General features: G+C 43.4%; 1 protein-coding gene across 32 annotated transcripts in view; it reads left to right on the top strand.

Moving 5' to 3' along the window:
* LOC110007167 (uncharacterized) overlaps positions 1-14,529 on the top strand; it is a 46,610-nt gene extending 32,081 nt beyond the window's left edge. For 18 of the 32 annotated variants that reach the window (XR_016050675.1, XR_016050678.1, XR_016050698.1 and 15 more), the window contains 2 exons: positions 12,864-13,051; positions 13,966-14,529. The gene's annotated coding sequence lies outside the window, so the exon portion shown is untranslated. Of the gene's footprint in view, positions 1-12,854; positions 13,052-13,965 lie in introns of all 32 variants that reach the window. The other 14 variants (XR_016050699.1, XR_016050685.1, XR_016050694.1 and 11 more) reach the window with 2 other exon arrangements.
* Positions 14,530-21,485: the final 6,956 nt, after the last annotated feature.

The raw sequence follows: 21,485 nt of genomic DNA, 5'->3' as shown, positions 1-21,485 counted from the left end.
GAAGAAGGGAGAACTCTATTACCCACTTCAAGGTGGGGGACCAGATTGTTGACTATCCCAATCTCATTGAGGCAGCAGATGTCGAATATTTTTCCAAACTTTTCTCTTTCCCTTCTGGTCCTAGTCCAGTAATTGCGGACCTCTCCATCTCTTCTATTTCTCCATTATCTACAGCCTCTTTAGAAAGCTCTTTTTAAGAGGACAAGGTACTCCAGACCATTAAAGATCTCAATGGAGACCGGGCCCCCAGCCCTGACCGCTTCCCCATAGCCCTCTTTGAAGTCTGTTAGGATACCCTTAGGACTGATATCATGGCTTTTTTTTTTTGAATTTCGAGCCACTATCAATAAGGCGATGAATGTCACTTTTATTGCCAAGATCCTCAAGAATGCGCAGAAGAGCTTAAAGACTTTAGACCCATTAGTCTGATTAATACTTCCTACAAAATTCTCTTGAGGGCTTGGCTTCCTACCTTAAACGTGTCCTTGGTCAGGTGATCTTATCATCCCAAGGGACCTTTGTGAAGGAACGCCAGATTCTCGATGTGGCTCTAATAGCACACGAATGCATACATTCCCGTTGTAGTGCAAAAATCCCAGGCTTGGTAATCAAAAATCTTGTGATCATGTGGACTAGGAAATTCTTGATGAGACTTTGTCCAAAATGCCATTTGGTGGAGATGGATCCAAGGGTGTATTTTAAAACCCTAATTTTCAGACCTTATTAATGGCACATGTAAGGGTTACTTTCATGCTTCGAGAGGGCTCCGCCAGGAGGACCCCCTTTCACCCTTACTATTTACCGTAGTGGCTGAGGTGTTCAGTGCCTCACTATCTTATGTGTAATGCACACGCATTTCGGGTTTCCAAGTGGCTACGTCGGGTCTCTCGATATTCCATCTCCATTATGTCGATGATACCCTCTTCTTTTGCGATGCATTGTTTAAAGAAGTTAGGTATTTATTGCTCTTCCTCCAATGCTTCAAGTTGGCTATGGGCCTTAGGGTGAACCTAGAAAAAACTAAGATGACAAGAATCTGCCTTGACAAAGCCAGAGTCAAATGCTTCGCTGACTCATGGGGATGTGCTATAGAGCCAATGCCCTCATCTTGTCTTAGCCTTCCATTTTGCAATGGCCTTTCGAGAATCCAGTTAAGGGAGAGTCCTTTCACCAAGCTGCAGAGTGACCTTATCAAGGCCACAATTTCCAGCATTTCCCTTTTCTTTATTTCCTTTTTCTTTATGCCAACGGTCGCAGTCGCCAGACCGGAAAAACTCATGAGGGCTCTAAGGCTGCTTAATGCATTGAAGGGGTAAGTGAAAGAAGTCAAGCCCCAAGCACGAGAGCTTGTGGAAGTGTCTATCAATAGAAAACCTATTAAAGCTATGATAGAAACTAGAGCTACACACAACTTTGTGGCAGATCAAGAGGCACGTCGGCTGAACCTTAGGGAAGGTACTGGATGGTCTCTCACTAAAATCAAGTACTTGTGGGCGTCGTTCAGCCTCCTTTCAAAGGAAAGGAGGCCTGAACTTGCTGTGCTCCCTCCCTCACTTGCCCCTGACAACGAAGCGAGAATTGAATCAATTACTTGTTTCAGTCAGCTTGCTCTCAAACTAGCCATACACGAACCGACCTCATAGACATGATGAAACTTGATTCCTTGTTCACCTACTCCCCACTCGCTTTCCTACTCCCTTGCTAGTTTCTTTTGTCTGGCCCGTACCCTTTTTCTTCAGGGGCAGACAACATTACTGGTGCACCTAATGCGAGATCTTGGAACCCAAATTTCAGGAGACTCTTAGTTGACCACAAGATTCACCACTTTTTTAATCTCTCGATCTTGGTCGATTCGATATTTTTTCTCCCACAGGCAATGACAAGATTGCCTGATCCCCCTACCCTTCAGGTTCATTCATAGTTGCTTCATTTTATTGAAGCTTATACTCCTTGCCTTCTCCTCCCCTCTCAGCCTTTCCCTCTATAGCCACCAACGCTTGGTGCCCTTTATGCTCCAAAAATCCAGCTTTTTACTGAGATAGCACTCCACGAAAGGGCTTTGACACTCGATCTACTATAGCGAAGGGGTATGCCTTTGCCTAACAGATTCACCATGTGCCTCAAAGCTGAAGAAACCAATCAACATCTATTTCTAAATTGCAAGGTTGTTATGGCCCTTTGGACCGATTTTCTTCTTCTATTCAAGTGGTTGTGGGTCATTCCCTAGTAGATCCCTCACCTCTTCTCCTTATGCCTTAGAACTTCTTGGAAAACTTTAGGAAATCTTCTATGGAGAGCTTCCATCTCAACGACTCTTTGAACCATTTCGATTGAGAGGAATAATAGGATCTTTAGTGGGGAGAGAGCCTCTGCCTCAGCTCTTATCAAAAAAAGAAGGTCACCAGTCACATTCTGAGCCCTAACCCTCCTAAGCTTCTCCATCTTCTCCTTTTCAGATCTTCACGAAAATTGGCAAGCATTGCTGCACCTAAGTACCCACAGGATTCCACAAGCTTCTCCATCTTCTCCTTTTCTGATCTTCACCAAAATTTGCAAGCATTGCTGCACCTAAGTTCCTCAAGCTTCTTTATGGAGGACACCGGAACCTGGGGCCATCTGTTCTGGTGTCATCTGATGGCTGCTCTCTAGGCAACTTGGGCCCCTCAAGTAATGGACGCCTGTTTAGGGATTATGAATGCCTGATCCTCCTTTCTTATGCTCTGCCTATCGCAGTTGAGGATTCCACATTCGCAGAGGCCAAGTCTCTACTCAAAGGACTCAAAAGATTTAATCATCTTTTGAGCACAAAGGTGTAGGTTGAGGGTATTCCAGCAACACTATCGCTTGGGCTTCTTGCAATGCCCCTTGCCCTTGGACTCTAGATAACATTTTTGTCGAAATTGGCCACATCTGTAGCAGTATCCAAGTCTCTTGGAGACACACTCGTAGGAATTGTAACGTTGCGGCAGATGCACTAGCAAGGGAGGGAGCTAGCCTAAACTATCCCCAGCGGAATTTGGACCCCCCTTAGCGCTCACCTCATTTTTGTAGGTACCACCAATGATTGAGAGGAAGAAGGTTGGTTGACTGCTGAATAATTTTTTTTATGTATCACCAGTTATTGAGGAAGAACGTTGGTTGACCATATTAGAGATAATTAAAAATACATAGAGAGAGTTATTCAATGAACTTGGGTACGTCTGAGAGTGCTTTCCCTCTTCTCCCTCGCCTGGGCCCTCCTCGTCCACCGCCTTCCTCCGCCCAATCCCTGACACCTACTCGACCACCGCCTTCCTTAGCCCAACCCTCTTCCTCTATAACCACTCCCCCCCTCCTTATCATAGTGACACCAACCTCATCCATAATGGAGCGCCCTCGCCCCATTCGCCATTTCAATTGGGGGGCCACACGCTTCCCATATTGTGAAGGCTTTGAGGTCCTCTTCGGTAGGTCAATACACCACCGCTAGGCACGACATCAAAGGTATTGAGAAATGGAATAGGGAAGTTTGGGTTGTCTCAGACCTAACCTACTTGAACAACTTCTTTTCTCTTTCCCATCCGAAGTCAGCTGTAATTGTGCCCTAAAAGGACACCATTCTCTGTTCGATGAGGCATCTCTTGCCCTTTCTGCCTGGAATTAGAACCTGGGAGCCGTTCTGCAAACAATTTGGTTCTAGGCCACCAACATCCCCATGCTAGTGTGGCACATCGGCACCTTCAAAAAAATTGGGGACTCTTGCGGTGCATTTAGCTTGGCCTACTAGCTGTCATCAGGCACCCTTCCTCTTGGATCAATCCAACTTCTCATGGAATCGTTGGCCCCTTCCCTCATCCCACCCTCCATTTGGTTGAAGTTGATGGCCTCTTCTTCAACACTCCCCTGGCTTGGTCCTCCACCTCTCCCCCATCGTCCCGCCTTCTTAAAGACCTCAACCTCCTTTGTTTGGATCACGTTCCTCGGTACACGAGGATGGATGGACCAAAGTCTCGCATAGAGGGCAGTCGAGAAATGGCCATCAGCATCCAAGTTTCGATCAAGCGGCTCACAAAGTTGGCACTAAGCAAACTGGTACCCCAAGAGCTTCACTACCTATCAAGCTTCCCATCATTAAGGTCGATGGGACGATTGGTGGCTTCATAAACCCCATTTCCCAAGACAAGTCATCCCTGGCCTTAAAGCAGGTGGCTCTATCTATCCATCTAGAAAAACCATGTGGCTCTTTCTCGATTGTCCTCCCATCGATCCTCCCCTAGTGTGCATCTCAACGATCTCTTGATCTTAGTTTCCTCTTTTCAGGAGATGCCACATAGCTCCTCGTCCCTTGTCCTTCATCTAACCCTCCTTGTGAGGATGTGATCGCCGCTTCTCTTTCCAATTCCGTGACACTAGGTGTCCTCCCTTTAGGTCTCCCTCCGGTCTTAGGAAGTAGCAAGCAACTGTCCAGCGCACATCCCTTTCCTTCTTTCCACTTGCTGACCATACTATTTCCTCAGTTACCTTTTCTCAGCCCCTCCTCTACACGGATGGTGGACGCATGCCCTCTCCTGTCGTGCCCCTTTCCCCTCATTTTCGCCCATCCAATCATGTTGGTGCGAGTGTTCACATGCAAACTGCTCCTTCATCTCGTTCTTCCTAAGCTCCTATACTCTCTCTACCCTCGATTTCTTTGCCCTCTCTCTCTCCACCCTCTCTCAATGCCATCCCAGGCTGGCAACCCCTCCCTCGTGCACCCCCGCTCGATATGCCCTCCCCTAGCCTCATTATTCCACCTCACCATTTTCCTCCAAATTCATCTCCTCCTCTTCTCTCTTCCCATCTCGTAACCGTGGTGACACTATTGCCTTGCCTAATCAAGCGTTGATGTTGAACTCTACCCAGCTTGTTCACCAGATGGTTTCATGCAAAAGCCCTCTGTCAAGCCCATCCTTAGGCATCTTTTACCCCCTCAGGAGGTTATACAGGAAGCACGGAAGAAAATGAAGGAAAATTGGGCAATCTTATGACGTCACCTCCCCCAGGAGGTATTACCGGAGGCACGGAAAAGGCATGGAGCACGAGATTCAGATACCCTAGGGGATTCACAAGACAATATGTTGGTGGGTCAAGCCCGATCAGAATGCGCCTCAGAAGAGCCTCCTAAGAGTGACTTTAAAATAAAAGTAGAGTGATGAGGGGTGAAGAAAGAATAAGAGGAGAAAGCAAAGGCACTCCGGGGCGAGTCAAAGGTGATAGACCTCATGGGAGAGATTTAACCATGAGCACAGCCCCTTCGAAGGAGTGAGACGAGATAAGAAGAGAAGAAGAGGAAAAGCAAAAGGGGAAGGCAAGATAATTTAATAACCTCTCTGCGTCACCTTCCCACATTCTAAAATTTGTGCGTGCCATATGTCGAAACGTGCATCTCGATGAATTTAACCACATTCTAAAATTTGGTCTCGATTGGGTTCAAGATGAAGAAGTTATGCCACTTGGAAGAAATTCCATTTTTGAAAAACACAATTTCCATTAATGGAAACTGGTTCTTTAAGCCTCTCATGAATAGTGTAAGGCCTACCTATTTTGGGAAAGTCGGTCTTTAGTGGGTTCGAATGAGCCGAAACTTGATATTCTAAGGTTTTTGAGCCTTCTGAGTTCAAATGTCATTGTCTGACAACCACCTGAGGCCTCAGTAGTATAGCTCCAATTATGCAGTATTTTGGGCGTGTAAGAGAGCAACATTGCATATGAAATATCGTTCTGATCTACTTTATCATTGTCGAATCGAGACAAAACTTAATGGGCATGTTTGTGACATCAAATGCTACCTTCTCATGCTTTTTGAGGTCGAGATGACACCTTTTCAAATTCTTCCGAAATTAGGCTTATTTGGTCAGGGGCTCTCATAGTCCCTGGGCGTTTTTGGTACCTGCGGGTCTAGGTTTCTACTGGCTCCTCCTATATTCATATCGGGGATGCAAGTGTGTCAAAAATTCCCTAGAACAGGGTCTGTATGGGAGTGCTTTCCCTCCTCTCCCTTGCCTGAGCCCTCCTCGACTACCGCCTTCCTCCACTTAAGCCCTGCCCCTACTCGACCACCGTCTTCTTTCGCCCAACCCATCTTTCTCTCTAGCCACTCCCCTCCCCCCTTTACCATAGCTACTCTCATCTCATCCATAATAGAGCTCCCTCACCCCTTTCGTCGTACCAATTGGGGGGCCACATTCTTCCTATATTGTGAAGGCCCTGAGGTCCTCTTTGGTGGGTCGATTCACCTTGCCCCCCCCCCCCCCCCCCCCCCCCCCCTTCACCCCCACGACATCAATGGTTTAGAAAAATGGAATAAGGAATTTTGGGCCGTCTCAATCCTTACCTGCCTAGGGAATTTCTTCTCTTTCCCATGTGTAGTCAGCCGTAATAGTGCCCTGCAGGGACACCATTCTCGGTTCAATAGGGCATCTCTCGCCCTTGGGACCCATTTTTTTGTAAACAATTTGGCTCCAGGCCACCAACATCCCCATGCAAGAGTGGCACATTGACACTTTCAAAAAAATTGGGAACTCTTGCTGCATGTTTAGCTCGATCCATTGGTGGTCCCTTCCTTTATCCCACCCTTCATTTGGCTGAAGTTAATGGCCTCTTCTTCCACATTCCCCTGGCCTGGGTCCTTCGCCTCTCCCCATCGTCTATCCTCCTTTGTTTGGATCATGTTCCTCGGTACACCAGGATGGATGGACTAAGGTCTCACATAGAGGGCAGCAGAGAAATCACCATCACCGCCCAAGTTTCGATTGTGCGGCAAACTTTGCCCCTGGACCATCACCACCTCTCGAGCTTCCTATCATTAAGGTCGATGGAACGATAGGTGGCTCCACAATACCCCATTTCCCAAGGCCGATAGAACAGTCACGTGGCTCCTTCTCTATTGTGCCCCATCAATCCTCCCTTGGCATGCATCTCAGCAATCTCTCGATCGCAGTTTCCTATTTTCAGGAGCTGCCACATGGCTCCTTATCCCTTGTCCTTCGTTGCACCCCTCTTGGTGAGCATGTGATCGCTGCTTCCGTTCCCAATCCCGTGATACCAGGTCTCCTCCGTCCGAGTCTCCCTCTTTTTCACTTGTTGACAATGTTGTTCTTCAGTTACCTTTTCTCAACCCCTCTGTGACATAGAAGGTGTACACGTGCCCTCTCATCTTGTGCCCCTTTCCCCCCGTTTTCACCCATCCAATCGTGTTCACATGCAGAATGCTCCTTTATCTCGTTCTGCCCAAGCTCTTATACCCTCTATACCCTTGCTCTCTTACCCCTCTCTCTCTCCACCCTTTCTCTATGCAATCCTAGGCTTGCAACCCCTTCCTCCTGCACCCCCTCTTTGTATACCCTCCCCTAACCTCATTAGTCCACCTCACCATTTTCCCCTAATTCATCTCCTCCTCTTCTCTCCCCCCATGTCCCAACCTTGTTGCCACCATTGCCTCACCTAATTAAGCTTTGATATCGAGGCCTACCCAACCTGTTCACCAGATGCCTTCATGCACAAGCCCTCATTCAAGCCATTCCTTAGCCATCTATTCCACCTCTCAGCCTTCCTCTTCACCCTTAATTCCACCTCAACCTCCTACTCCCCCTGGCTGCCATTCTTTTCACATTTCCCCTTTTGAAGGTCCCCTCCATCCTTTGCTACCGTACAATCTCAGTGAAGAGTATCCTTCTCCCCGACCCATACATCTTTCCCTCCCCTTTGATAACCCCTCTTCTTCCTATTCCTCAAACTCTTCGCCACCGGCCTTTGTGGACTCTAGCTTAATGAACGAAATCGACCAAGCCCAAGGCAATCCTCACAAGAACCTTTCAATGATGGGCTTCCTGTTCAACGGCCCACATGAAGCCCTTGAAGCCTTCATCAATGCTGATAGCGAATCTAGACACCAATCTAAGTCGAAGAATGTTAAAGGTAAGGCTCCCTCTACAATTTTAGAGCATCCCAAGAGCTATACAACTCTCTGTCACAGTAAGGTATGAGAAAGGAGAACCCTCAGCTAAGGTCCTCCCCACTCCCTTGGCTCCTTAGCATTCTCGCCGCTCGACCATGAGTGCCATTCGCCCCTTATCTTTGCAATGAAGATCTTTATTTGGAATATAACGGTTTGGGCCACGCAGGAAAATGGAAAAATATTCGTCAACTTGTTTCACAGTATTCTCCCTCTCTTCTTGGCCTGGTGGAAACCAAACTTCTTTCCCACACCCTCTCCCGAATTCGGAATATTTGGGGCTTTCCCCTACCAGTGGTTAGCTCTGGATGCAATAGGACCTTTTGGCCGTATCTGAGTCCTTTGGGACCCTTCTCAACACACCTTAGTTGCCTCTCACATTGGCAAGTTCTCTGTCATAGTGACCTTAGCTAGGATCACTGATTCCCTCCATTGGAAATGCAATGTGGTCTATGGACCACAAGAAGACAACGCGAAATTGGCCGTTTTGAGAGAGTTACAGTCTTTGATGACCCTCCCTTTTTCTAAGTGGTGTGTAGGAGGTGATTTTAATCTCACCAGATGGTCTCATAACATTCTTCTAGACATCCTATTGGAAGGAGCAGAGTTCAGTTGGTCTAGTCATTCGGCTAATCCAAACCTCTCAAATTTAGATAGATTTCTAATCCTTCTCAAGTGGGATCATGAGTTCCCTAGCACCCACTCTTTGGTGCTTCCCAAGCCCACCTCAAATCATAGATCTATCTTGCTAGATACCCAGTCCCTTCCTCGAGGGCCTAAGCCTTTTCTCTTTGAGTTGTCTTGGCTCTAAGAGCCCAACTTCCCCTCCCATGTCCTTAACCATTGGGAGTCCTTCTCCCCACTCGTGAATGGGTGGGCCGGTTATATCTTGTAAAAAAAGCTTCAAATGCTCAAAGTTTTCCTAAAATCATAGAGTGCACAGCTCCTTGGAAACTTCTGATACCAAAAAGACTCCCTTTTGAGGTCTATTCAACACTGAGACTCCATTGAAGAACTTAGAACTCCCTCCCCTTCAGTTGGATTCTCGATCCATCCATAAACGGGATTACCAGTTCCTCCTAAAGAAAGAAGAAATTTATTGGTCTCATCAGGCCAAAGTCAGATGGCTCAAGCTTGACAACCAAAATACAACTTACTTCCACAAGATAGCCAACTGTCAAAGAAGGGAGAACTGTATTACCCACTTCAAGGTGAGGGACCTGATTGTTGACCATCCCAATCTCATTGAGGCAGCGGTTGTCGAATATTTTTTCAAGTTTTTCTCTTCCCCTTCTAGTCCTAGGCCAGTAATGGTGGACCACTCCTTCGCTTCTAATTCTCCCGAATCTGTAACCTCTTGGAAAGCCCTTTTTAGGAGGACAAATTATTCCAAGCCATTAAAGACCTCAATGGACTTCCCCATAGCCCTCTTCAAAGTCTTTTGGGATACCCTTAGGACTGATATCTTGGCTTTCTTTTTTGAATTTCACTCCCGTGCTACTATCCATTAGGCGATGAATGCCACTTTCATTGCCAAGATCCCCAAGAAGGAGGGAGCAACAGAGCTTAAAGACTTCAAACCCATTAGTCAGATTCATACTTCCTACAAAATTCTCTTAAAGGCCTGGCTTCCCGCCTTAAACGTATCCTTGGTCAGGGGATCTTATCGTCCCAAGGGACCTTCGTGAAGGAACGTCTGATTCTCGATGGGGCTCTAATAGCACACGAGTGCATCCATTCCCGCTGTGGTGCAAAAATCCCAAGCTTGGTAATGAAAAGCTTACGATGATGAGACTTTGTTCAGAATGCCATTTGGCTCTCTATGGTTGAGATGGATACAAGGGTGTATCTCAAAACCGCAATTTTTGGACCCTATTAATGACACATCTAAGGGTTACATTCACGCTTCGAGAGGGCTCTTCCAAGGGGACACCCTTTCACCCTTCCTACTTGCCATTGTGGCTGAGGTGTTCAGTGCCTAACTATCTCGTGTGTACAACTCGGGACGCATTTAGGGTTTCCAAGTGGGTAGGTGGGGTCTCTCTATATTCCACCTCCAATATGTCAATGATACCCTCCTTTTTTGTGATGCAATTTTAAAAAAAGTTAGTTGTTTATTGCTCTTCCTCCAATGCTTCAAGTTGGCTACGGGCTTTAGGGTGAACCTAGAAAAACTAAGATGACAGGAATCTACCTTGACCAAGCCGTAGTGAAATGCTTCGCTAACTCATGGGGATGTTCTGTAGAACCAATGCCCTCATCCTATCTTAGCCTTCCATCTTGCATTGGCCTTCCTCGAATCCAGTTATGGAGCCTGGTTATAGACAAAGTCGAGTGGCACCTGGCTCCATGGAAAGGGGGAGTCCTTTCACTAGGCTGCAGAGCAACCCTTATCAAGGCCACAATTTCCCCTTTTCTTTATGTCCTTTTTCTTTATGGTCGTAGTCGTTAGACTGGAAAAACTCATGAGGGCTCTAAGGCTGCTCATTAAAGGGGCAAGTGAAGAAAGTCAAGCCCCAAGCATGAGAGCTTATGTATGTAGAAGTGTCTATCAATTGAAAACCTACTGAGGCTATGATTGACACTGGGGCTACACACAACTTTATGGCAGATCAAGAGGCTCACCGATTGAACCTCAATGAAGGTACTGGATGGTCTCTCTCTAAAGTCAAATACTTGTAGGTGTCGTTCAGCCTCCTTTCAAGGGAAGAGAGGCTAGAACTTGCCTCGCTCCCTCCCTCACTCACCGCTGACAATGAGGCGAGAATTGAATCAATTACTTGTTTCAGTCAGCTTGCTCTCAGACTAGCCGTACTCGAACCGACCTCATAGACACGATGAAACTCGATTCCTTGTTCACCTCCTCCCCACCCGCTTTACTACTCCCTTGCTAGTTTCTTTTGTCTAACCCGTAACCCTTCCTCTTCGATGGCAGAAAGCATTACTGGTCCACCTAATGCGATATCATGGAACCACAATTTCAAGAGACTCTTACTTGACCACAAGCTTCACCAGTTTTTGAATCTCTCGGTCTTGCCCGATTCGATATTTTTTCTCCCACATGCAATAACAAGATTGTCTGATCGCCCTCTCCATCAGGTTTATTCACAGTTGCTTCATTTTACTGAAGCTTATAGTCCTTGCCTTCTCCTCCCCTCTCAGCCTTTCCCTCTATAGCCACCATGGCTTCGTGCTTCTTGCCCTCAAAATCCAGCTTTTTACTTGGATAGCACTCTATGAAATGGCTTTGACACTCGATCAACTACAGCAAAGGGGTATACATTTTCCTAACAGGTGCACCATGTGCCTCAATGTTGAAGAAACCAATCAACATCTATTTCTAAATTGTGAGGCTGCTTTGGCCCTTTGAACTGACCTTCTTCTTCTATTCAAGTGGTTGTGGGTCATTCCCCAATTGATCCCTCACCTCTTCTCCTTATGCCTTAGAACTCCTTGGAAAAATTCAGGAAATCTTCTATGGAGAGCTTCCATCTCAGCCACTCTTTGGACCATTTGAATTGAGAAGAATAATAGGATCTTTAGCGAGGAGAGAGCCTCTACCTCAGCTCTTATTGAAAAAAGGATGTCACTTGTCACATTCTGGGCCCTAAACCTCCCAAGCTTCTCCGTCTTCTCCTTTTCGGATCTTCCCCAAAATTGGCAAGCATTGCTGCACCTAAGTACCCACAGGATTCCTCGAGCTTCTTTATGAAGGACACATGAAACCTGGGGCCATTTGATAGCTGCTCTCTAGGCAACCAGGGCTCCTCAGGCATTGGATGCCGTTTTAGGAATTTTGAAGCCCTGATCCTCCATTCTTATGCCTCGCCTATCAGAGTCAAGGACTCGACATTCGCTGAGGCCAAGTCTCTACTCAGAGGACTCAGAAGATTTAATCATCTTTGGAGCAGAAAGGTGTAGGTAGAGGGTATTCCAGCAACACTATCGCTTGGGCTTCTGGCAATGCCCTCTGCCCTTCGAGACTAGATAATATTTTTGTCGAAGTTGGCCACATTTGCAGCAGTATCCAAGTCTCTTGGAGACACACTCATAGGAATTGTAACGCTGCGGCAGATGCACTAGCAAGGGAGGGAGCAAGTCTCAACTATCCCTAGGGGAGTTTGGACCCCCCTTAGTGCTCACCTCATTTTTGGATCTATTGCAAAGATTCTCGGACCCTCAAGGTTTCCTGTATAGGGTACCCTGCTTTGAGGATTGCCTAATTTTTGTTTGTAATTCTCTATACAATCAATACAAAAGTCAACTTCCTCCAGTAAAAAAAGAAGGTTGGTTGACTAATGGAGAACAAGTTGATTTATTGCATTTGGGATTTATTAGAAGGTTCAGAACTTTTTAATACTAGATCTTTCTATTTGGTTTCTGTTCACCTTGAATTTGGTTAGATGTTCATATTTCTGCCTCTTTTTGTCAGTTTTTTATTTCTTGTGTGTTTGTTTATTTCATATTGATATTTGTTTGTTCAGCACTTTTTAATACTAGATCTTTCTTTTTGTTTGTTTTTTATTTCTTGTGTCTTTGTAAGAGACAGAGAGAGAGAGAGAGAGAGAGAGAGAGAGAGAGATTCACAGATGATATGAATTGCATCTCAAGACAATATTTTAGTTGACTTAGGATTTGATTTCTGCCCATAATATGATGGCAAACTGCTAATAGAACATTGGTGAGTATGAAACTTTTGGATTAGTCATTATTTTGAACAGGGACCACAAAAGTATAAATAGCCATTGAATATGGAAAATGAGACTTTATGTACAGTTTGTTTGTCTTTTGCTAGCTGCATTATAGATATTTGTTGTTTGTTTTTTTACACAAGGTCGTTTCTCAGTTATCTCTTTTATTAAATCAATGTAATTTTTTGTAGGTGGTGGAGCTGGGATTTACCCTAGCAGCACTTGCTCATGTTTGGCACAATGCCATGCTCATGTTTGGCACAATGCCATGATGGATGAAAAGAACAGCAAGTTATGCCAGCAATGGAGGTCTGGCTGTTCAAGCATTTCAAGCATATTTTCAGCTTAGCAGCCTTTGCTACATGAGGCTTGGTTGCTTGCTGTACAGGTACTATTTAATATTGTTATTCTATGTTGTTGGTCCCCTTAGGCTGAAGGAATATCTAAATAACTGATTAAAGCTCATATCGTGAAATTGGGGAATTCTGCGTATTGTAGTCTCTGGTGGTATTTGCCATTATAAGTAATCTTGTAACCATTTATCACCATTTCCTCGTATTCTTTCCATCCTACTATGTATGTGATTAAAGCACCTATTCATTATACATTCTCTCATATCTATATTTTTTTCAACACTTTTATACCAACCATATCCACATTCCTAATATTACTTTGTAATTGTGCAAGCCTCTGTCTCTCTCTCCCTTACTCGCCGACACACACGTGCACCTGCACATTTGCACAAACAAAATGAAAAATAACTATTGCTACCCCTGAAAGAAGTATTAAGCACATTTACATGTAGAACATTTGCTTCTTGGTTTTTTAGTTAAGCATATATAAAACAATAAAAAAGTATACAAAGAGACCGTTTACTTTTTGTACAAGGAGGTCACAATCATTCATGTCCCTTAAATTTCAAATTGGGTGGTTGTAGGAGTGTCATTAGATAAACTCAAAGTTTGAAACTTTGTGACCCACCCTAAGGCAACACATTTGACATCCAATGAGTAGAAATAATTGTGACCCCTTATACAAAAAGTAGATGGTCTCTTTGTATACAATCCCGAGAACATTTGCTCCTTGCATGATCAATAAGGTCTGTTGATATCAATTTACAATTTGACTTGGGCATAGGTGTCCCCTATTTTGTCCAAATATGCATGGGAATTTTCAAATTTTGAATACTCCTTACTCTCATGGTTGAGTGAACAATTTATATGATTATATTACCTAATTTTGAGTTCTTTTTTTTTCCATGTACCCCTAGCAAAATAACTAATCTTGAATTTTATGCATCAGGAACATGCATGTTTTGGCATTTCACGCCCTTCATCATCATGGAGGGCATATCACTTTTATCGAAGTCCATCCTGAAGTATACTATAGAGGTGAACGCAATTGTAGAGTTAAAAGTTCCTGAACTCTGAGTGATCTGGGCTAACCTGTTTGCTGATTGGCATGCATGGGAAGAAGTGGAGGACATGTCCATCTTTGATGACATAAAACAAGTTGCTCATTTGCATGGAAGATGCCAAATAAAGGGAGTAACTATCCCCACCTGCACCTCCTATTTCCTAGCGTTCAATAATTGAAGGCATCGATACATTTATCAGCGAGTCATGGAAGGATCCTCTACTGCAACATGGAGAGCTTGCTCTTGTGCACATGTTTTGCTCAATTTGCCAAGGTTCTCATTTGAAACTGAAGGAATTAAACATGAATTAGCAATTGCTTTATAAAAAGCCACATTTTAATGTTCTCTTGACATTCGAAGCAAGCCAGTGGCTTTGTGGAAGCCTCTTTTTCTGTTTATTACATCTTGAATATATTTTGCCTCGATTATATAAATAAGGTTTTGGAGAAGGATGAGGATGAAGGTTTCACTATATGGGTGTGTTGATTGGCATGTATTTCTGCTCGTTCGTTCCAGCCTGGTCTTTCCTCTGACTTTGAGCTATGAGTTTGGTTGCTTTGCTTTAGTATCAAATGGGCCATGAATATTCATGTACGTATCTTTACACACACACATCTTATTTCTGATTGGTGATTTTAGAAACCTATAATCCAAAATTTTGGACAACCTTTTGCCCTTATATTAATTAAAATACATGTCTTTTACTTTCTATAAAACCAATAGAGAGCACTGAATATAATTGTGCATGCTCCAAATTATCTCGAAATGACACAATGAGATTCTCATGTACTTAACTAAGGTGGCGTTGAAAGTGGCACACTTAGACCAATTACTTTCCCATTTGATATTCTATCCTTTTGTTCAAGAACAAGAAGGGAGAGAGAGACTCTAGTTTTTGTAAAGAGAAAGAAGCTTGAGCGCAATTTCACATCTAGGAAGTAACCAATAAAATTAGTGCCATCATTAAAATAACTTCATGAGTGGAAAAACCTATGCCATCGAGAATAGAGAAAGAAGATTGGTCTCATGGCAAACATAGCATTTTACAAGATGAGAGAGACTTTATAGAAAGGAAGGACTTGAAAGAAGCCATACTCTATGCCTCTATTGCAAGAGATCATATTACCGTAGTGTTTTTCATAAAAAAATGAAGTTCATATATATATTGTTTTTGTTAAAAAATCTGATTTTTTTGAAGATCTATTGAAAAAACTAAGAGTTCTTAAAGGATTTCAAAACTCAGAGATTTCTTAAAAACTTGTGTTTTAAACGACGACTTGCTCGCTTGGGGATTCAAGTTCTGGCATTGTAGGTACGGGGTTAAGGAAATTGGGGTTTTAATTTTTTATGACCAAATAATATAGCATCCTAGAGGAGGAGATTGAAACTGAGGGTTTTAGAGAGAGAAACTGCGTGAGAGCCAAACAAAGAGTTAAAAAATTGAGCTTATTTAAGAAAATTTATTTTTTATGATATCTAAATAGTTTTCTATATTTTTATTGATAGCTTTTCTTATGCTAAATATTAATATATTTTTTTTTCTAATTTTTACCGAATTTTTAAAAATATTTTTTTGGTTTTTATAGGGCAAATTTGGGCTTAAATGTAGTGGGGTTAGCTTTAATCAGCTCGGTTCAGCCAACGATGATGAATATCGGCTCGGCTAAATTCGGCTAAAATCAGTTCGGCTTGGCTAGTTTTGGGTCAGCTCGGCTATATTAGGCTCATCTTGGCTCAGCTCGGCTAGATTCGGCTCGGCTCAGCTGACTTCACATAAATTTGTAATAGAGCTGAGTTAAGCAGAATATTATAAACCGAGCCGAGCCGAGTAGATATCAGTCGAGCCGAACCGATATCAGCCGAGCCGCGCCGACCAAGCCAGCCAGTTCGCCCACAACCTCCGTTTTTATTTTAAAAAAAAAGGTGGGGTGGGGGGCAAAACCAATTTCGTTCACCTTTTTTTCAACTCTATGTCCCAGTGTAAAGTGGGAGATTAGTTTGAGGGTTGGGATTTTGTGAAACTTCTTGACTGCTTGAGGTTTTATGTGTCATGTATGAGAATAAATAAATGGAATGGCGGCTGCTTCAATTGTTGAGAGAAAGAGAAGTACATTTGTACCAGTTAAAGAGAGAAAGATTTGCATTCTTTCAAAGAGAGAGAACATAAAGAGATTGTGGAAAAACACAGAAGAAGGAACAAGTGGAAAAGAAAAAGATGCGGTAGTCCTCTTTCTAACTGATCATCAATCAATTAAGAGGATAAGGGGTTTGCTTTGCTTTGCCTACATATCTGTGCAAAGTTTGAATGTGCATCTGTGTAACTCTGATATGCAAGAGAGAGTGGGAAAATGCCTGGCCAGAAAAGAAAGGAGCAAAAAGGCATATGCTAGCATCCTGACCTCCACCACTTCCTTGGGCTCACTCTTTAATAAAGGTGTATCTGATGCGAGAGGAATTTGAGTTGCTTGACTTCTTGTTTTCATTTCTTTCAGTTTCTTAGCAAAGTTTTTGCTTTTAGATAAATACAACCGCAAGAACTAGAATGAAAGAAATCCATCACAAAATTACATAAATAGAGCACACAATGCAGTAGACAACAAAAGTAACCCTTGACAAAACCAAACTGAAGTTTGGTAATTTGGATACAATTTATGAAGAAACTGTTGATGCCCCAAGTAGTTTAGCTGGAAATATGCAGTATATCACATTGCAAATAGAGGGGCAAACCAGAGATTACCACTTCCTGTGCATTGGTTCCTGAGTCCTTTGGCAACTCTCGATGCCGCTGAGAGTATAGATGTTGCCAGGAGTGGGCATTTCTTTCTGTTGGGTGTTGAAGCTATGTCTGCATTATGCTCTGAAAATCCAAGTTCACCAATTTTACATGTTCCTTTGGTTTGGAAATTACATGCACTGTCCATGGTTTTCCTCAAAAGAAATGACATTCTTGAAGAGAAGCAAACCAGAGATACTTTCAAAACTTCACAGGACATGTATGGGCAACGTCTGGACAAACTGAGACAAAGAAAACCTGAAGTCGTTCCTGAAAATGAAAAATCCTCTGGTGTATATAGCAGAGAAATCCTTTACTTCGTAAAAGAGGTCCATGAAAGTTATGGCTCATTTATTGAGATCCCCTTTGAGCAATTCAGTGCTGTATCCTATTTGGCCAGCAATTAGGTGTATATCTCTACCGTACGGTAGAAGTGCCAGTCAGACTTGCGGCATAGAAAGCACTATCCAATGCCAATATTTTTGAACTTTTTCCGCCTATAAATGATTGCATTGCTGAGATTGAAGGATATCTGATCCCTTTTGAGGTACTGGATTGGACTTCTATTTGCTTCCATGCCCCTTTACTTCATACTGGCATCCTTTGACAAAGCTCTGTCTCTGACTTATGTTGTGCACTGTTTTTTAGTGAGAGAAAGAGAAGTACATTTGTAAATAGTTAGAGAGATAAAGGTTTGTATTCTTTCAGTGAGAGAGAGAGAGAACATAAAGAGATGGTAACAGAAATACAAATAGAAGAAGGAACAAGTGGAAAAGGAAAAGGTGCAGTGGTTCTCTCTCTCTCTAACTGATCATCAATCAGGAGGATAAGGGGCAAATGTGTTCAAAGTTTGAATGTGCATCTGTGTAACTCTGAAAAGGCCACTGTTTAATTTCTAGAGAATCATCGATGCACTTCAATTTTCAGCTTTTCTGCTGCCTCCTGACTTATGTCCTTACTCATGTTGCTCGATGTAGCCACCCTTCAGCTTACAGTTATCTCCCAAATAAGAAAAATAAAATTGAAAATCTGTCTTTAGGTATCTTTGTGGAGGCAGAGGGAGACCAGCTGGTCTTCGAGATGATGATTTCTGGCTCAGAACAACTCTTGACCCATGTCATTCGCTTTAGTATTTTTGTGTTCTTTGATCCTTTTTATATATAGAAATTTTGTTATCTATCAAAAAAGGTACAAAGTATTTAGATGCAGCACCTTAACGTGGTTGAAAGACTTGTATTATGCTAGCATTAGTTCAATTGTGCATCTGAATCATGAGTTTGTTTTCCCCACAGCATGTACATGTTCTTGAAATATGTTATATATATATATATATATATATATATATATATATATATATATTCATCCATGTGGTGGTGCTGGTAGGATGGGTGGGTGTCTTACTTAAATGTTAGAGTTAGAAGCATTAGGAGCAGAAGAAGATGTCGATCGCCGAGTTATTGCGCTGGATAACCGAACCTCTCCACATCATGCAGCCATTGAAAAGGCAGAGCTCAGGTAACCACCATTGCCATTTTCCTCTGGATATCTATCCATCATTGGATGCCCTTTTTTTTTTTTTTTTTAAATATCAAAGCAGTTGAGAATTTGATTGAGAAAAGAAGAGAAGCGAATTAGACGAGTTGTTGCGCTGGATAACTGAACCTCTCCACTTCATGCAGCCATTGAAAAGGCTCAAGCAGTGCTCAGGTAACCACCACCGCCATTTTCTCTGGATATCTATCCATCTTTGGATACTCTTCTTTTCTTTCTTTTAATATCAAAGCAATACTAAGATTGAGCTACTCGCAGGCTGGAATTTGATGCGAGATAGGACAGGAGAACTGAACTAGAGTTTCTTGAGAAGGTAAGAACCTATTTGTTGTTGTCTCACTTTACCATTCGCCTTGATACATTTGATGCGGTTGCAATCCCATTTACTAAAGAAGAATTTCCATTCTGGAGTTGTAGGGAGGCAATCCCCCTTTTTCCTATTCCTCAAAATCTTCTTCACCAGCCTTTATGGACTCTAGCTTTGCGAATGCAATCAACCAAGCCCAAGGCAATCCTCACGAGATAAGTGATGGGCTTCCTATTCAACGGCCGACATGAAGTCCTTGAAGCCTTTATCAATGCTGATAGCGAATCTAGATGCAAAAATAAGTCGAAGAATGTCAAAGGTAAGGCTCCCGCCACCAATTTAAGAGCATCCCGAGAGCTATCCAACTCTCTTTCAAAGTAAGGTACGAGAAAGGAGAACTCTCAGCTAAGGTCCTCCCCACTCCCTCGGCTCCTCAGCATTCTCGCCGCTCAACCATGAGTGTCATTCACCCCTTATCTTTGCTATGAAGATCTTTATTTGGAATATAAGGGTTTGGACCACCCAGGAAAACGGAAAAATATTCATCAATTTGTTTCACAGTATTCTTCCTCTCTTCTTGGTTTGGTGGAAACCAAGTTTCCTTCCCCCACTCTGCCAAATTCGAAATATTTGGGGTTTTCCCCTACTAGTGGTTAGCTCTGAATGCAATCAGACCTTCTGGCGATATCTAGGTCCTCTGGGACCCATCTCAACACGCCTTAGTTGCCTCTCACATTGGCAACTTCTCTGTCATAGTGACCCAAGCTAGGATCACTGATTTCCTCCATTGGAAGTGCATTGTGGTCTATGGGCCACAAGAAGACAATGAGAAATTGGTCGTTTTGAGAGAGTTACAGTCTTTGATGACCCTCCCTTTTTCTTGGTGGTGCGTAGGAGGTGATTTTAATATCACCAGATGGTCTCACGAAGCAATTCCCACCGCAAAACTACCCCTTCAATGGTACAGTTCTCTTATTTCTTAGCTCGTAACAGTCTTCTAAACATCCAGTTGGAAGGAACAGAGTTCAGTTGGTCTAGTCATTAGGCTAATCCAAGCCTCTCAAAATTAGATAGATTTCTAACCCCTCTCAAGTGGGATCATGAGTTCCTTGGCACCTGCTCTCTGGTACTTCCCAAGCACTCCTAAAATCATAGACCTATCCTGCTGGATACCCAGTCCCTTCCTCGAGGGCCTAAGCCTTTTCGCTTTGAGCTTGGCTCAAAGAGCCCGGTTTCCCCTCTCCTGTCTGTAACCATTGGGAGTCCTTCTCCCCCCTTGTGAATGGGTAGGCCGGTTTTATCTTGTAGAAAAAGCTTCAAATGCTCGAAGTTTTCCTGAAATCATGGAGCTCACAGCTCCCTGGAAACTTATGATACCAAAAAGACTCCCTTTTGAGGTCTATTCAACACTAAGCCTTCATTGAAGAACTTAGACATCTCTCCCCTTCTGAGATGGATTCTTGATCCATCCACAAACATGATTACCAATGCCTCCTAAAGAAAGAAAAAATTTATTGGACTCAGCGGGTCAAAGTCAAATGGCTCATGCTTGGCAACCAAAATACAACTTACTTCCACAAGATAGCCATTTGTGTAAGAAGGGAGAACTCTATTACCCACTTCAAGGTGGGGGACCAGATTGTTGACTATCCCAATCTCATTGAGGCAGCGGCTGTTGAATATTTTTTCAAGCTTTTCTCTTCCCCTTATGGTCCTAGTCCAGTAATTGCAGACCTCTCCTTCTCTTTTATTTCTCCATTATCTGCAGCCTCTTTGGAAAGCACTTTTTAAGAGGACAAAATACTCCAAGCCATTAAAGATCCCAATGGAGACCTGGCCCCCAGCCCTAACCGCTTCCCCATAGCCCTCTTCGAAGTCTGTTGGGATACCCTTAGGACTGATATCATGGCTTTGTTTTTCGAATTTCACTCTCAAGCCACTATCCATAAGGTGATGAATGTCACTTTCATTGCCAAGATCCCCAAGAAAGAGGGAGAAGGAGAGCTTAAAGACTTCAGACCCATTAGTCTGATTAATACTTCCTACAAAATTCTCTTGAGGGCCTGGCTTCCCGCCTCAAACGTGTCCTTAGTCAGATGATCTTATCATCCTAAGGGACCTTTGTGAAGGAACGCCAGATTCTCTAACAGCACACGAATGCATACATTCCCGCTGTAGTGCAAAAATCCCAAGCTTGGTTCAAAAATCTTATGATCATGTGGACTCGGAAATTCTTGATGAGACTTTTTCCAAAATACCATTTGGTGGAGATGGATCCAAGGGTGTATTTCAAAACCCTAATTTTCGGACTTTATTAATGGCACATCTAGGGGTTACTTTCATGCTTCGAGAGGTCTCCGCCAAGGGGATCCCCTTTCACCCTTACTATTTACCATAGTGGTTGAGGTGTTCAGTGCCTCACTATCTCGTGGGTACAGTACAAGACGCATTTCGGGTTTCCAAGTGGCTAGGTCGGGTCTCTCGATATTCCACCTCCAATATGTCGATGATACCCTCCTCTTTTGCGATGCATTGTTTAAAAAAGTTAGTTGTTTATTGCTCTTCCTCCAATGCTTCAAGTTGGCTATGGGCCTTAGGGTGAACCTAGAAAAAACTAAGATGACAAGAATCTGCCTTGACAAAGTCAGAGTCAAATGCTTCGCTGACTCATGGGGATGTGCTGTAGAGTTAATGCCCTCATCTTATCTTAGCCTTCCATTTTGCATTGGCCTTCCTCGAATAAGGGAGAGTCCTTTCACCAAGCTGCAGAGTGA

Source organism: Amborella trichopoda, chromosome 2, assembly GCF_054954075.1.
Source record: "Amborella trichopoda isolate Santa Cruz 75 chromosome 2, AtrichopodaSantaCruz75HAP2 v2.0, whole genome shotgun sequence".
In the NCBI taxonomy this organism is placed as follows: domain Eukaryota; kingdom Viridiplantae; phylum Streptophyta; class Magnoliopsida; order Amborellales; family Amborellaceae; genus Amborella; species Amborella trichopoda.
The sequence above is the reverse complement of the archived record's forward strand: the minus strand, read 5'-3'. Positions and strand labels throughout refer to the sequence as shown.